Raw genomic sequence first — 14,288 nt, 5'->3', positions numbered from 1 at the left:
CAGGAATGTTCAACTTGCAAAAAAGGCGCTGAAGAGGAGACATGATAGCAGTCTTCCAACACTTGAAGGGCTGCCATAAAGAAGATTCAGACCAATGGCTTGAAGTTGCAGCAAAGGAATTTTAGATTCGGTATCTAGAAAAACTTCTTCACTATTAGAATAGCGAGGCAGTGGAATAGACTGCCTAGGGAAGTTGTGGACTCTCTGTCACTGGAGGTGCCCAAGAAGCGGTGAGACAGCCACTCATCAGGGCTGATCTAGCCATAGCAATGCCTATGGGTTTTTCCCATGCTTCTGGGCTTTGCTGGTTACCTTTGGCCCCTCTGTCTGCTACATGTCAGGGTGTTTTTAAGCTTTCTCAGAGGCTTTGGATTTCAACTTTGACTGGGCTCTGCCTTGTTTCTGCTGGGACCAAAGCCAGAGTTTCCTGGCTAAAGGATCTTGCCCCCTCTGCTCAAGATTAGAGTGATCACCATATGTGAGGTCAGGATTTACCCCGTGGTCAGACTGGTAAGGTTGGACTGTGAAGGTTTTTGCCTTCCTTTGTAGTGCGGGGAGGGGTGGTTCTCTACCTGGGACCTCTTGAGCATATATTGGTTATTTTTCATAGAAGTAGGACATTTGCTGCTATGGTTTCCCTGCTTTACTTGTGGCAGGTTAGGGTGTTAAGTTTGTGTTGTGTCAGGGTTGATGATAGTCTTATGTAGAGTTTAGATTATGGATTGTATAGGATGGTTTGGATAGGGCTGATCCCACCTCAGGAGTAGATGACATCCGGAGGTCCCTTCCAGCCCTACTTTTCTATGATTCTATGATTTCAAATAGGGATCCATAACATCAACAATGTCTTGATCTGTTGTGGTCTCTCTGAGGTCTTTGCAGCAGCAGAATTGCTCTATTTTTTTTCCAGAGTCAAAAAGCAAGTGAGAGCGAAGAGCTGGCATTTTTTGAGATGCCTGGAGTGTAACAAGGGGTGAAAATCGCTGCCGTAGGGGTTCTCTGGTAAATGGCACATAGCTCACTGTCCAGGAAGTGTAGTCATTTACCCAGAGAGAAGCTGTGTATCAAAGATTTTAAGGATAGTGACATATAAAACTACACATAATATACTGCACTGCATTACCTTCTCTGAATACATTGAATTTAAATCCTTTTCTCTATGGTTGCACCACTAAACACATGTAAAAGAAGAGATTTATTTCCCCTTATACTTTCCTCTTACTCTCCCCGCTGCTTTAAGGCTTTAGGTTTTATCAGGGAAAGGAAATAGTTTTGATCAAAACTTCTAACTTTCCTGTCAGTTCTGGTGAGTTGTTGGAGTAACGTGCATTCGTTTCCAGGCTTTCTTCCTCCCCTCTGGTATTCAGAGACAAGACTTCAGGGATCCATTTTGCCGACATGCCTTAAAGGTTACTCCCTTCAGTACCTTAAAACCTATTATTCTCAGGTTATTCTGCCATTTTTTCCCTTAGAAGCGTTCAATTTTTGTTTTAAAGGACAAATGGCTCTTCCTTCAACTTTGAAGGGACCTTCTAATTTTATACCAGTCCTCCAGCTCTTTTGCCTTGCAACTTCTCAATGTTGATTGCAAGAAACTGCAATTATTCTTAAAACATTTTTAGATCTCTCTGCTCAAATGCAGCTAGTAAGTGGATAGTACTGACTAATACTGAGACCAGCAAAATGAATATTCTTCCCTGTGTGTGTATACCTTTGAAATCAAGAACAAGATTTGATTTGATCCCTTTCCTGATTTTTTTAGTTTGTTTTGTGAACAATTAAGAAATTGAATTTTCCTAGGAGAGGCATTCATAAAATGTAACTATTAAGCCAGGATGGTCAAACAGATAACAACATTTACATTTGGGGTGGATATGTCACAATGATTCTCCATGTATAATCCTAAGAACAGGTTGGGAGCTCTCTGCCATAAAGCTGAGGTTCACTTACCAGTAAGGGAAGGGCAGAGATGTTGCATTGTCATTTGTTTGCCCCCATTTTAAGCCCCTTTGGTGTATTAAATTATAATATTCAAATTCATGCTCTGTTGCTTAGTTACGTAAGTCATCAAGGAACAGAAATAATACCACATGATTTATGTAACTGACACAGTACGAATTTTAGGGTTTGAATATTGAATATTCACAAGCTGTTCATAAGCTATTTATGTAGAGGGGGGAAATGTCAAGAATAAATTCAAGATCTCCTCTTGAATATTTTGTAAGACAAAGAGCTGAAATTTGATGAATAAATTATGTTAGCAATTATTCGCTCAGTTTAAATACCTTGTTAGGTCGAAAAAATATTTCTGTAAGTATAGCTGGGACCAATGTACCTCTTTGCTTTTCATCTGATTTTTAAAAAAACTATACAAATGCACGAAGGGATGCACTTCAAATGCCAGGAAAATGTCCATTGTCTTTAAGTGCATGCATGCATACACACAGAAAAAAAGATTTCCAGGTTAGAGAATGAATTACTAATTAAAGCGTAATTTCTTTAGTCTTTTAGTGAGTGACAGAAATGCAGATTTACTGGTCCATACCTCTAAACAAACATCCTTGGGGTAATGGCAGCCTTTTTTCCCCTGATTGTTCTTCGGGAGGACACCTCACTTCCCAGACTCCAAATACCTTTGAAACAGATAATGTAGTGAAAACAAATCGTAGAAGCCTCTTAGAGAGGCAGCTGATTCTTTCACATGGAGTTATGCCTAAAATAAAGACTGTTGGCATTTCTGGGTTCATCATTAAATTGTCCCAAGTGTACTAAGATTTATTTCCAGCTCACTTCAGCACCATCATAGATTCCCATCCTTGAAGTACAGACTTTACCATAATATGAAAATGCTCAAAGCAAGTATGTTTTATACTGTAAACATTTTTATACCCATCATTGAACTGGGAATATTTCTGTGGAACTATATTGGGTCCTTTGAGTCAAATAAAGTGTATGTAGTTATTGTGCATATCTTCTCAGTCCCCTTTAATTTTAAACTTGTCCTATATTACATTTTAGGAAGAGGATTTCCAGTAATCTGGCCAATTTTGAGTGATTTAGTTTACATTTCTGGTGCTGCTGTAATTTCTGAAAGAAAGACAAGTCTTATCTTATCAGCTCCTTTGTGTGTAGAGTCAGAAGATAGAGAGGGTCCAGAAGTGGGCAACAAACAGGATTAAGGGCTTGGTAAGCAAGTGATACGAGAGGCTGAAGGAGTTAGGCGCGTTCAACTTGTGAAAAAGGTGCTTAAGAGGAGACATGATAGCAGTCTTCCAACACTTGAAGGGCTGCCATAAAGAAGAGGAGAAGTACCTTTTTTCTCTTGGTGCAGAGAGGAAGATGCAGACCAATGGCTTGAAGATGCAGCAAAGGAAGTTTAGATTCAGTATCTAGAAAAACTTCTTCACTGTTAGAATAGTGAGGCAGTGGAATAGACTGGGATCCTTGAGATTAAGCAAGTCTCAAACACATTTATTGGGGTTTTTTTCTAAAATTACAACAAAATCAGATTGTAATCTGCCTAGATAAAAAGGGTGATGAAATAAAAAATGGAATTCCAGGAATGAGAGAAAAGCCTCTCTCTGCATCTCCCTTGGAGAAGTTAGTAAAGTCAAAATGCATGAGTTCTTCCTCCCTGAACTTTGCCTCTCTCCAAGCCAATTCAAAAAGGAGAAAAATAAAGAGAAATATTTATGTGGCCTTTACAGGATGTTGCCTTGGCTTTTTTATGCATGAACTGAAAGGCACGTTTCCAGCCAAACCTCATAAAAAAGAAATGAGCCTTTCTAGGAGCAAGAAGGCCAGGATGTAGTAAGATAAGCAACATTATGCAGAGACTCACAGATGATCATGAACAGATTTCTTTCTCTGGGGGAAGGATTCAGTGCATGCATTTGAAGTCCATGTTGCCAGTGGAGGCATTTAGTGAAATGGTGATGGACATTTTCAGGGATCAATAGGCAGTTCTCTTTAAAAAAAAAAAGAGAAAAAAAGAAAAAGAATCCATTTGCTTGACTTGGTTGAACCTCAAACAGACTTTGCGATAAACGGGACCCTGTGATATTCATTAGGGCTGTGCGAAATTTCACCAGCTGGTTAATTTTAATGCTGTTTTGACTCATTTCGAGCTCGAAACAGCAAAATTGAAATGAAATGAAAGGCTTTGAAACAGCCTCAAAGTGAAACGAGGGCAGTTGAAATGTTTTGAAAGTTCTGAAAAGTTTAGAAGCTGCACTTGCTTGCAGCTAAAGAGAAACTGGGGGGGTGGGGTTGGGGGAGAAAGACTGCTCTGATATTGACTGTGTAGCTGCCAGTGACTGTGATCCTTCCCTGAGGTCCCTTCCAACCCCACTGCTCTGGGGGAGGGATGGAAAAACAGCATAAAAAGCGTTGTTTGAACTGAGCTTTCTCTGTGCCTTCACTCTTACAAGTGACACAAGTTTTGCTCTGAACAGTTTGAGGTGCACTTTCCCAGAAACCCCTGTACCTATTTCCTTGAAACTCTGCAGGCATCATGACCTGAGAAGGGGCTATCATCCCTGCAAGTTCCATCTGAATCAGACAAGAAATTACAAAATTATAGGCGGCTTCCCCGTTATAGCCTATGTCAAAACAGCGAAACAATTTTGACGAAACGGAGCGCAACAGTGCTTTCGAAACAAAATGAAAATGAAACATCAAAATGGTGAAATGGAAGTTGAAGCAAAATGGTGCTGTTTCATAGATTTCATAGACATTAGGGCTGGAAGGGCCCTCGAAGATCATCAAGTCCAGCCCCCTGCCCCAGGGGCAGGAAGTCAGCTAGGGTCAAAGGATCCCAGCGAGATAAGCATCCAAACGTTTCTTGAAAGAGTCCAGAGTAGGTGCCTGCACCACTTCTGGAGGGAGTTTATTCCAGGCCTTGGGGGTAAAGAAGTTTTTCCTTATGTCCACCCGAAAATGGTCACGGAGGAGTTTATGACTACTGGTCCTTGTTATACCTTGGGGCACTCTGGTGAACAGATGGTCCCCCAGATCCTGATGCACACCTCTTACATACCTACAGGCAGCCACCAGGTCACCCCTGAGCCTGCGCTTTTCCAGGCTGAAGAGTCCCATGGCTCTCAGCCTGTCATCATAAGGCCTACTCTCTTGCCCTCTGAGCATGTGCATGGCTCTCCTCTGGACTCTCTCAAGCTTCTCGGCATCCTTCTTGAATTGTGGAGCCCAGAATTGGAAGCAGTACTCCAGCTGTGGCCTCCCCCAGGCCAAGTATAGTGGGAGGATGACATCCTGAGATTTACATGAGAAGCATCTATGGATGCAAGCCAGCGTTTCGTTTGCTTTACCTGCTGTGACATCACATTGGTGGCTCATGTTCATCTTGTGGTCAATCATGAACCCCAAGTCTTTCAGCCATGGTGCTAGTGAGCGTAGCACTGCCGAGCCTACAAGCATGCTGAGGGTTTTTTTCCCTGAGGTGGAGTACCTTGCATTTTTTGATATTGAACGTCATCAGGTTTATATCTGCCCACTTACTAAGCTTATCCAAGTCAGCCTGGATCACTAGCTTATCCTCAGGTGTGGATGCTATGCCCCAAAGTTTAGTGTCATCGGTGAACTTGGCCAATGCACTTCTGACACCAATGTCCACATCGTTGATAAAAATGTGAAAGAGACTCAGTCCAAGGACAGAGCCTTGGGGGACACCACCGGTCACAGAGCGCCATAATGATTAGCTTCCATCGACTAATACTCTCTGGGTCTGACCTCGGAGCCAATTTCCCAGCCCTCAGACTGTGGTGTAGCCAAGGCCACAGTTGGACACTTTTTCCATGAGGAGATCATGGGACACCAGATCAAAGACTTTTTTTAAAGTCCAGATATAAGATGTCAATCTCTTCTCCCTTGTCCACCTGATCATAGAAGATGAGATTGGTCAGCCAAGACCTACCTGCGACAAACCCATGCTGGCTGTCCCTCAGGATGTTGCCATCGGCCAGCTTATCAAGCTTAGCCCTAATATTCATGCAATTAAGCTGATAGTTGATTTGAATGTGTGCATTTATTGAAATAGTAACAGCGATAAGAGAAATGACTTCACTGGTTTATAACTTTGCACACTTTGTGAGCTAAAAGTAAAAGAGAAGTTCAAGATCACGGTAGATAAAATTGTTCCTGTCAATGGGGATGAACTTTGCTCTTTAAAGAGTTAGGGATTTGTTGCCAACCAGTCTATTCAATAATCAGACCCATCTGAGAGGGTGTGAAGTGGTCCCTATGGGAGACCAGCATTCAAGTGTAAAGGGGCTGTAGGAGGGGTATATGGTTTTGCAGTAGCTCCTGTAGCAAGGGGACTGAAGGGAAGGGAGTGAGAAGTGAAGGGAAAAGCTATAGGCAGTAGTGGAGTCAATGTTTTGCCTAATCCTGGTCTAAGTTAACTATCCATTTCCTGAGGGAAGAGCTGAGATATGACCATGGTGTTTGTCATTCCTGGACTCAGCTGGCAGGTCAGTAGTCCTATAGTTCCCTAATTTAGGCTTTTTACTATATTATCCTGCATGTTTTGACACATGCATTTGAGCAAAGAGTATCTATCATAGCGGAAACATCTTTTCCTTTAGCCATTGCTTTAATAACATCAGTTAACATTTAGTACCAGTTGTATTACATACAACATACTGTCTTTGTTATTGTTTTTTTAAAAGAATTTAGCAGATTTTGAATGGATTTGTCATTTTAATATAATTCATTTACATTTTTGTAGTGTATTAATGTTCATTTTTTGCCAATGTGCTCCCCATAGTATTAGGGACATTTTGGATTCTGCATCAGAACTGAATATGCTGTGGTAAGAAATGCAGGTTTTTGAATTATACTTAAGAACAATTTACTACCGGAACACATGTTCTATTATGAATTAGAGATAGGCAAAGCCATAAAATTCTTTCATGGAGCTAGATCCTAGTTTCAGGGACAATTGGGTTTTGGTTTAGGACCATCTCTATTCTGAGCACTGCTTATAAAAAACTGCTGAGAAGGGCTTCATTCCTTTGTGAATTTGTAATGTTGAGGTTGGTAGCCAGGAAGAAGTCTTCCATGATGTTACATAGGTTCATAGATATTAGGGTTGGAAGGGACCTCAGTAGGTCATCGAGTCTGACCCCCTGTCCTGGGCAGGAAAGAGTGCTGGGGTCAAATGACCCAGCCAGGTGCTTGTCCAGTCTCCTCTTGAAATCCCCCAAATTGGGGAGAGCATCACCTCCCTTGGGAGCCCATTGCAGATTCTGGCAACCCTTACCGTGAAGAAGTTCTTCCTAAAATGTCCAACCTAAATCTGCTCTCTGTCAGTTGTGGCCATTGTTCCTAGTTACTGCAGGGGGTGCCCTAGTAAGTAGAGCATCTCCAATTCCCTGCTGCTCTCCCCTGATGAATTTATAGGCAGCCACAAGATCACTTCTCAGCCTGCTTTACGCCTCTTGAGACAATGGACATTTTGTTAACTAGCTTGCTTTCAGGTGTTCCACTAATACAGGGAAACATCACTTGCAAAGTATGCTTTGCAAAAACAATGTGTATTTAAAATATAGGAAGTATGCAGTTGGTGTACTGATTTGTTCCCTTGCTGCGCAAAATCATGTCACTGTTTCCCTGGTGTCCCTCTGTTTGTCTTCCACCTGCCTGTTGCCTCTTGTTTTATACTTGGGTTGCAAACTGTCATGCAGAAACCATATTTTTATGTGTTTTCAGGCCTTGATCCTCTGTTTGGGGCTTCAAAGTGCTAGTGCAATACAGATGCTCTCATTGTACATTTAGATGGGAGGTTTCATCCCAAAATACTTCAAACTAACTTAAAACTTAAATGTCCATTGCTTCATTTGTCATTGAATGGCAACTGCTGCTAGAAAGAAATGCAGTAAGCACTAACGCTAGAAAGCAGAAAAGACATAAACCTACCCAAACTATTTGGTATGTTTATAGCCTTCATAAACCAGAGCATTTGTGATGTAGCAATTGCTGGGAAGAAGATTCTGGGTACTAATCTGCAAATGAGCTTGTCAAGTTTTAGGAGGCCCCTTGTCTGGCGATACCACAAGATTGGTTGTTTGAAACTGAAATAGCTCTAAATAATTATTGTCACCCTAGGCACTGACTTTTATTTTTGCCATGGGGGGTTAAGATGATGGGCATGTGGAAAGTTTTATGCATTTCAGGTGATATCCCTCTTCCTGAGGGGGGCCAGGGCCCTCAGGCCCTCACATACTTGGCACCTCTGATGGTCACCATATTTTTCAATGGGATGGCTTTCTCCTTTCTGCTAGCTTGTTTGTTGTATAGGTTGGCAGAATTGCACCACCCAAACAGGGGGCTCCTGCAGTTGCTGTGCATTACACAGGAGCCATTTTTCCTGGTTCTAGGGAGACAGTAGTTCTGATATATTTTTCTTACAAGGTGTATGTATGTGCTGCTGGGTTTTTTGGTTTTTTTTGGTTTTTATTTTAATTTTGTGTCTTGGACCAAATCGGCCAAATCAGTTCTGAATTCTATTGACCGAGCAGAGCTCAATCATTCAAATCCGTGTGGTGCTACTATTGGCAAGTAGCCTACCTTCCAGACCCTTCAGTCTGGGGCTTCAGATACTCCCAAATCCATGGCAGGCATCGTACATGCAAGCCCAGAGGCCTTGGAGTTCAGGTGCTCCCTTGTCTCACTTGCTCCTTTGGCCTTTTGGCTGGGAGCAAGCAAGAGGAGAAAGCCCAAGAGCAATCCCCCATCACCTTCAATTGTGTAGCTGAGATCCTCTCACATTTGGAGGCATTTGTAGACTTTCACAGGGGTTGGCCTGCCCACAGTGCAAGGGACAGGCCTTTACCCTCTAACTACACCAAGTCATTCAAGGCCAAGAAGAAGGGTAATCTCCCCTGCTAGGTAAGTATCTTGCCACTGAAAACCACCAAATGGTGGTATCTCCCCTGCCAAGAGACCAACTCCTCTGGCAGTTGTGGCAGCTGGAAACAGAGCTGCCAAACCATTTGGGAGAGTAGGGTTACTCGCTCTGTGAGCCTTGAGCAGCCTTTGCACTGAGTAGCATGCAGGGCCAAAATGTCTGGGTGAAATCCTAGTACCTGCAAAGCAAATTGCAATACTCCTATTGACTTTAGCGCAGTTAGGATTCCTTCCCCCAGCACCGTAGGAAAGAGCTTTAGTGCTCTGGACAAGCCTGCAGCAGCAGTCCGCCCTCACCCTGCTCACAGATCCAGGGAGCACATATGCTTGCCCAAGAGTTTACCGCCCTCCCCTTGTCCCCCTGCCCCTCCAAATGAGTCACTTCCAGCTCTGCCCCATGCCCCGACTCGGCTGGGCATTGCATGTTGGTACCCCTTTGCTTCAGCGCCTGGGGCAGTCACCCTGATCGTTCCAGTCTTGCTATGGTACTGCCTTCTCCTATATAGCCTTCTACTCCTACTTGCATTCGTATGCAGGGGCAGGCAGAGTCTGTCTGCAACATCTGGCTTCACACCACACCTCACCAGTAGTATTGTTCAAAATGTATTCATGTGGAAGTTCCACATCAGAGAGGGTTATTGCATGAGAACAGTCACAGTAGACATCGCCCCGGTTTCACGAGTATGCCACAACTGAGATTCCAAAGACTGTTCATATCATGACATTGTAAAGTGATCTTTTCCTGTCAAAATGAAGGCAATTACTTTAATTCTTGAAAGAGAATTTCTGGAGCACAAGCAAAGTGAAATTCTTTAGGAAAATATAGCTAAGTCAGGAGAATGTTCAGTACCCTGCCATACTGTAAGAGGTATCTGAGGGTCATAGAAGATTTAATATCTGTGGCAAACCTCAGTATTGATAGTAAAGGTCTTTGGGCTCTGAAAGATTTCTAACCATCTGAGTCACTCAATACACAATGTAGACTAAAACATTTTACTGTATAAACTCAGGCAGACAGATTGTCAATAGTTACTGGCAATTCCAACAAGGAAATTGAAATGGGCAACCAATATTGGATTTTGTATGTGCTTAAGACTTATCTCCATAGTTATCCTGGAAGAGCCGCTGGAAATTCCTTTTTTCATGATAACCACAGAACGGGGCATGGGCCATTTTATTTTTGGAACAACAATACAATTATTCAAGATAATTAATTTCATTAGGAGCACTTCAGAAATATCTCACTTAGCACATGTGTATCAGATTGAATTAATTACTTATCTTCCTTCAAAAAGATCATCCTTGTTCAAGCCATCTCAGGAACAGTGGTTTTCTCAGGAAAATAATTCTTATACCTTAGATATTTCATTTTTAAAACTAAAGGAGAGGCAGAGTGGCTGAATGCTTCTTTGGCTTCTCCAGGACACCTGTCCTACTCTTCCTCTGATGCCACCATATGAGCTACCCTCCTTTCTCTCAGGTGGGTAGTTATTACAGGTCAGTCCCATAAAGGTATTTATGTTTCTGGCTCCTGTTTTGATGCTTAAATCCCATTTGATTTCAGTGGGATCTGGTCCACAGTAAGAAATCTCTTTTGAAGACTGATGAAAATGGTACATCTATATGAGCCTTTTGGAGTTGCATTTTTTCTGAATGGCTAAAAACAGACAGTCAAAAAGCCCAAGGAGGAACCAATTCAATCTACACAGCTTTCTCTAAAACCATTAAGAAACAGAACTCATATTCACTCACCAGTTGGCCAAGCCAGGCAGATGCCTGCACTGGCCAAGGCCAGAAGGTGGGGGGCGCTTGTGCATGCCTCCCAGCTTGCTGGGATGCAAACACTCCAGCCCCTGGACCTCCCCCACCTCAGCCGTGGCGGGGAGGTGGATGGGGGGAACAGATTCCCTTGCCCAGCCCCAGCTCCCACCCCCTGGTGGGGTCTGCACAGTAGGTGGGAGGAAAAAGCCCCCAAGGAGGGGTCTTCCTACCCAGTGGCTCTGTTGGGCTGAAAACACCCCAGCACCCCTTCCCCCACGTGGGAATGGACCCCTGCTTTGGCTCCCTAACTGCGGTCTGCACAGCGAGGGGAGGAGCCCCTGGGGTGGGGGCTTTTGTCCCTGCCATGAGGCTCTGCTGGGCTGCTAATGCCTCAGTCTTGCCTCTCACCAGTGTCAGACCTGTCAGCCTCAGGGGATTTTCCTTCCCACCCACTGTATAGACCCTGGCTGGGGGGATGAAGTGGGGTGCATTCCCTCCTCCACCAGGCACTGTGGGGTTGGGGAGAGTACCCTGTCTCAAGGGCTTCCCCCCTACTGTGCAGACCCTAGCTTGGAGGAGCTGGGGCTGGGGTGGGCATCTGTTCCCACCCACTCCACTCCTGTGCAGCCACTGGCAGGGCTGGGGAGGCTGCCTCAGCTCTGTGACAGCTGGGGTTGGGGCCATCTGGCTAGGTTGGAGCAGACAAACTGGGGCAGGGGCTATCCCTTTAGGCCTACAAGGGGGGTAGTGGGGAGCTGCAATGCATCCTGGGATGCTGGGGGACTGACACCTAACTTGTGTTGGGAGGGGATCTGGGACAGGTGTTCAATAGACCAGTTTAACCTAAATCCATTAAGTCTGAGACTACATCCATCCAGATCTATCTTAAACCAGTTTCAGCCATTTTGAAACCGGTCTATGTGCACTGAACTTCTATTCTGTTACAGGTTTAAACCAGTTTCTGATCATTTATATTGGTTTGTGTGTAATGTCTGTCCCTATTCTATATGTTAGTGTATATGTGGTGGGGGGCGGGGGAAGGAGGGGAAGGTCCTGCTGTATGTGCTTTATATTAAAAAATCATTATTTTTTTGCAGCTTTTCTGACCAGTTAAATGTGATCTCAGTCATCATGTGCCCAATTATGTGTGACAAACCTGGTTTAATAATGGTTTCTTTCACCACAGAGCAGAGCGGCAGTACAGGTGCCTCATGGCCATCGCCGAAGCCTCTGTGCTTAACACATATCTGCCCCTGCAGATAGATGGAGATAAGATCTATGAGGTGAGGTAACTCATTTATTGGACTACCTGTATAGTCAGGAGCTATGTTAGAGCAGCTGTCAGGTGCAAGTTGCCTTTTTCAGGTCTGGATAAGAAACAGGTACAGCGTAAAGTAAATACCAGGTAGAACAATTGCTTTTTATTTAACCCCATTATGATAATGAATGCAATTGCTTGAAACAGGAGGTGGGCCGTAAACTTGTATGGCTAGGAGAAGGCAGCAGAAATGGCAACAGGTCAAATATAGAACAAGTGCTATGAAAATAGATAAAATTATTCAAAATAGGAGAACCTGTCAGTTGTGATAATGCCAAGGATCTTGCCAGGCTGTGAGTTTCTCTCCTCATTGAAGTGGATGATGCTTCTACACACTTCATGACAGGTAAGCCAGGACAACCCTATGAGCTCTCACCTCCTGCCTTCTGTAGGAGACCACAACTAGGGACCTTTTTCCTCAGATGTGGCCTCAGAGTTTATTCTGAAATGCACAGATATGAATCTTATAAGTAACAATGGCCATTTTTAAACACTATTTTAAATGTAAAGATGGAAGATCTACATTGACTTTCCATTCCTATCCTTGTCTTTGGTCTTCAAAGATGCACAGAGATTTGCGAATCGGTGCTTTTGAGCACCAAATGCCTTGTAACTGGCTGGCCAAAGGGAAGGCTCATTAGTTCTGAGTCTGTTGGACATACTTGTTTAATAGTTGCTGCTTAGAGACTTGCAAACACAAATCATCTTACTGAAGCCAAGGAATATTTCATTTATGTTTCACATTTCTGCAGGTAGTGTTGCAAATTACAGCCTTAAATTATGTCTCCAAATCATTACTGACTGACTCTTCTAAAAGAGCATAGTTCTAGTCGGAGCATCACTTCACCTCCACTTCCAGCAGTTAGTGAAAAGAGCCAATAATAATGACAATGGTACCAGCCACATTAGAGACAGGGGGGCAGTTAGAGGCTGTCAGATGTAATATATGATGTTATTAATATGAAGACTTTGAGATGAAAGAAGAACTCTTCCATCCCAATCACTAGGCCGGAAGGAGGGGATGGAGGGAGAAGCAGCTTTGCAAATCTGACTTCCGGAAGCCTCATTTTCTGAGACTTAGCGAAGTAATTTATCTTTTAGTCCAGCGGGGTGGAGGAGAGGAGAAGAAAAGGAAGGAAAATAAAATAGACTATATTTTATCCAGAGCCCTCTAGGCACTGTATAGCAATGGCAGACGGTACTATCCACTCGTTTTTCATACTGTGAAGCTGAAGCATAGAAGTGGAAAATGACTGCCAGAAACTATGTGGTAGACCAATGGTAAAGCTGGGAATAGAACGCAAGTGTGACACCAGGGGTTGTTTAATTATGCTTTCAATATGCTTTTTCATGTAAATAACCTTCTATTTGACTAGCATTTCTCAGGTATACCTTCCCAACTCTGCATGTCGGACCACAGAAAGCATAACGTGTAACGTTCAGCTACTGGGATCAGCTGAAAACACACAAGTTGGTTAGAAACTAAAGAATATATAGAAATCTTCACTAAGCAAGCTTTCCAGACATTAAACAGTTGTTGCACTGAAAGCAGTGGAAAGCTCTTTAACACTTAATTTCTGTGAGCGGTGGGTGAATCATTTGTCTGCCAAATCTAGCTCTATTTACAGTTTGAGAAATATTTGCAAAAAACCCGAAGTTTCTAAGTAGTAATTTCTTCTAAATTATTCACCAAGTCAGCATGTGGGCTGCTCACAAAAGTTTTGTTGCAAGGTATTTAATTGGTATGTTGATCACATGGCATATTTCAATTCCCTAATTGGATAAGTATAACTTTTAGAATTGGTTTTCTGCTGCAAACACCATTAATTTTTTTCATTAATGCCCTAGAATTGTTGCTTAGAATTTGCTTAATTTTGTTTGCTGGAATATTCAGAGAAGACTAGCAGAGTGCAAATGTGAATTAATTTAAATTTCTGGGGGTTAGTTTTGTCTTTGTCTGGTCCAAAGTTTTAGCCAGAAATTGGGAACCTTTATCCCCAGGACACTGCAGTGGGTTTTATTCTCATTTATCACACAGAGACTAAGGGATTTGCCTAAAGCTGAAAGTGAGTCAGTAGCAAATGTAGGACTAGGACTGAGGACATTCCTGGCTCCCAGGTCTGTGGTTGCTCTGCCAAAGTGAACTCTATCTGAGCCTGCCTTTAGCAGTTACTGGATGTGTTTCACTGGTAGCTGCTGTCTGTTGATTCCCATATTCATGATTGTGGCCGTATCATAGCCATAGGATTTCAGAATGAGTAGAAGGGATGGAGTAGAAGTGTGG

The 14,288-nt window shown here is 43.1% G+C and overlaps 1 pseudogene; it reads right to left on the bottom strand.

Moving 5' to 3' along the window:
- Positions 1–8,724: 8,724 nt before the first annotated feature.
- LOC112549157 lies at positions 8,725–8,915 on the bottom strand (annotated as a pseudogene).
- Positions 8,916–14,288: the final 5,373 nt, after the last annotated feature.

This window comes from Alligator sinensis, unplaced genomic scaffold, assembly GCF_000455745.1.
Source record: "Alligator sinensis unplaced genomic scaffold, ASM45574v1 scaffold111_1, whole genome shotgun sequence".
NCBI classification, from domain to species: domain Eukaryota; kingdom Metazoa; phylum Chordata; order Crocodylia; family Alligatoridae; genus Alligator; species Alligator sinensis.
Note: the sequence above shows the minus strand (reverse complement) of the source record. Positions and strands in the feature narration are given on the sequence as shown.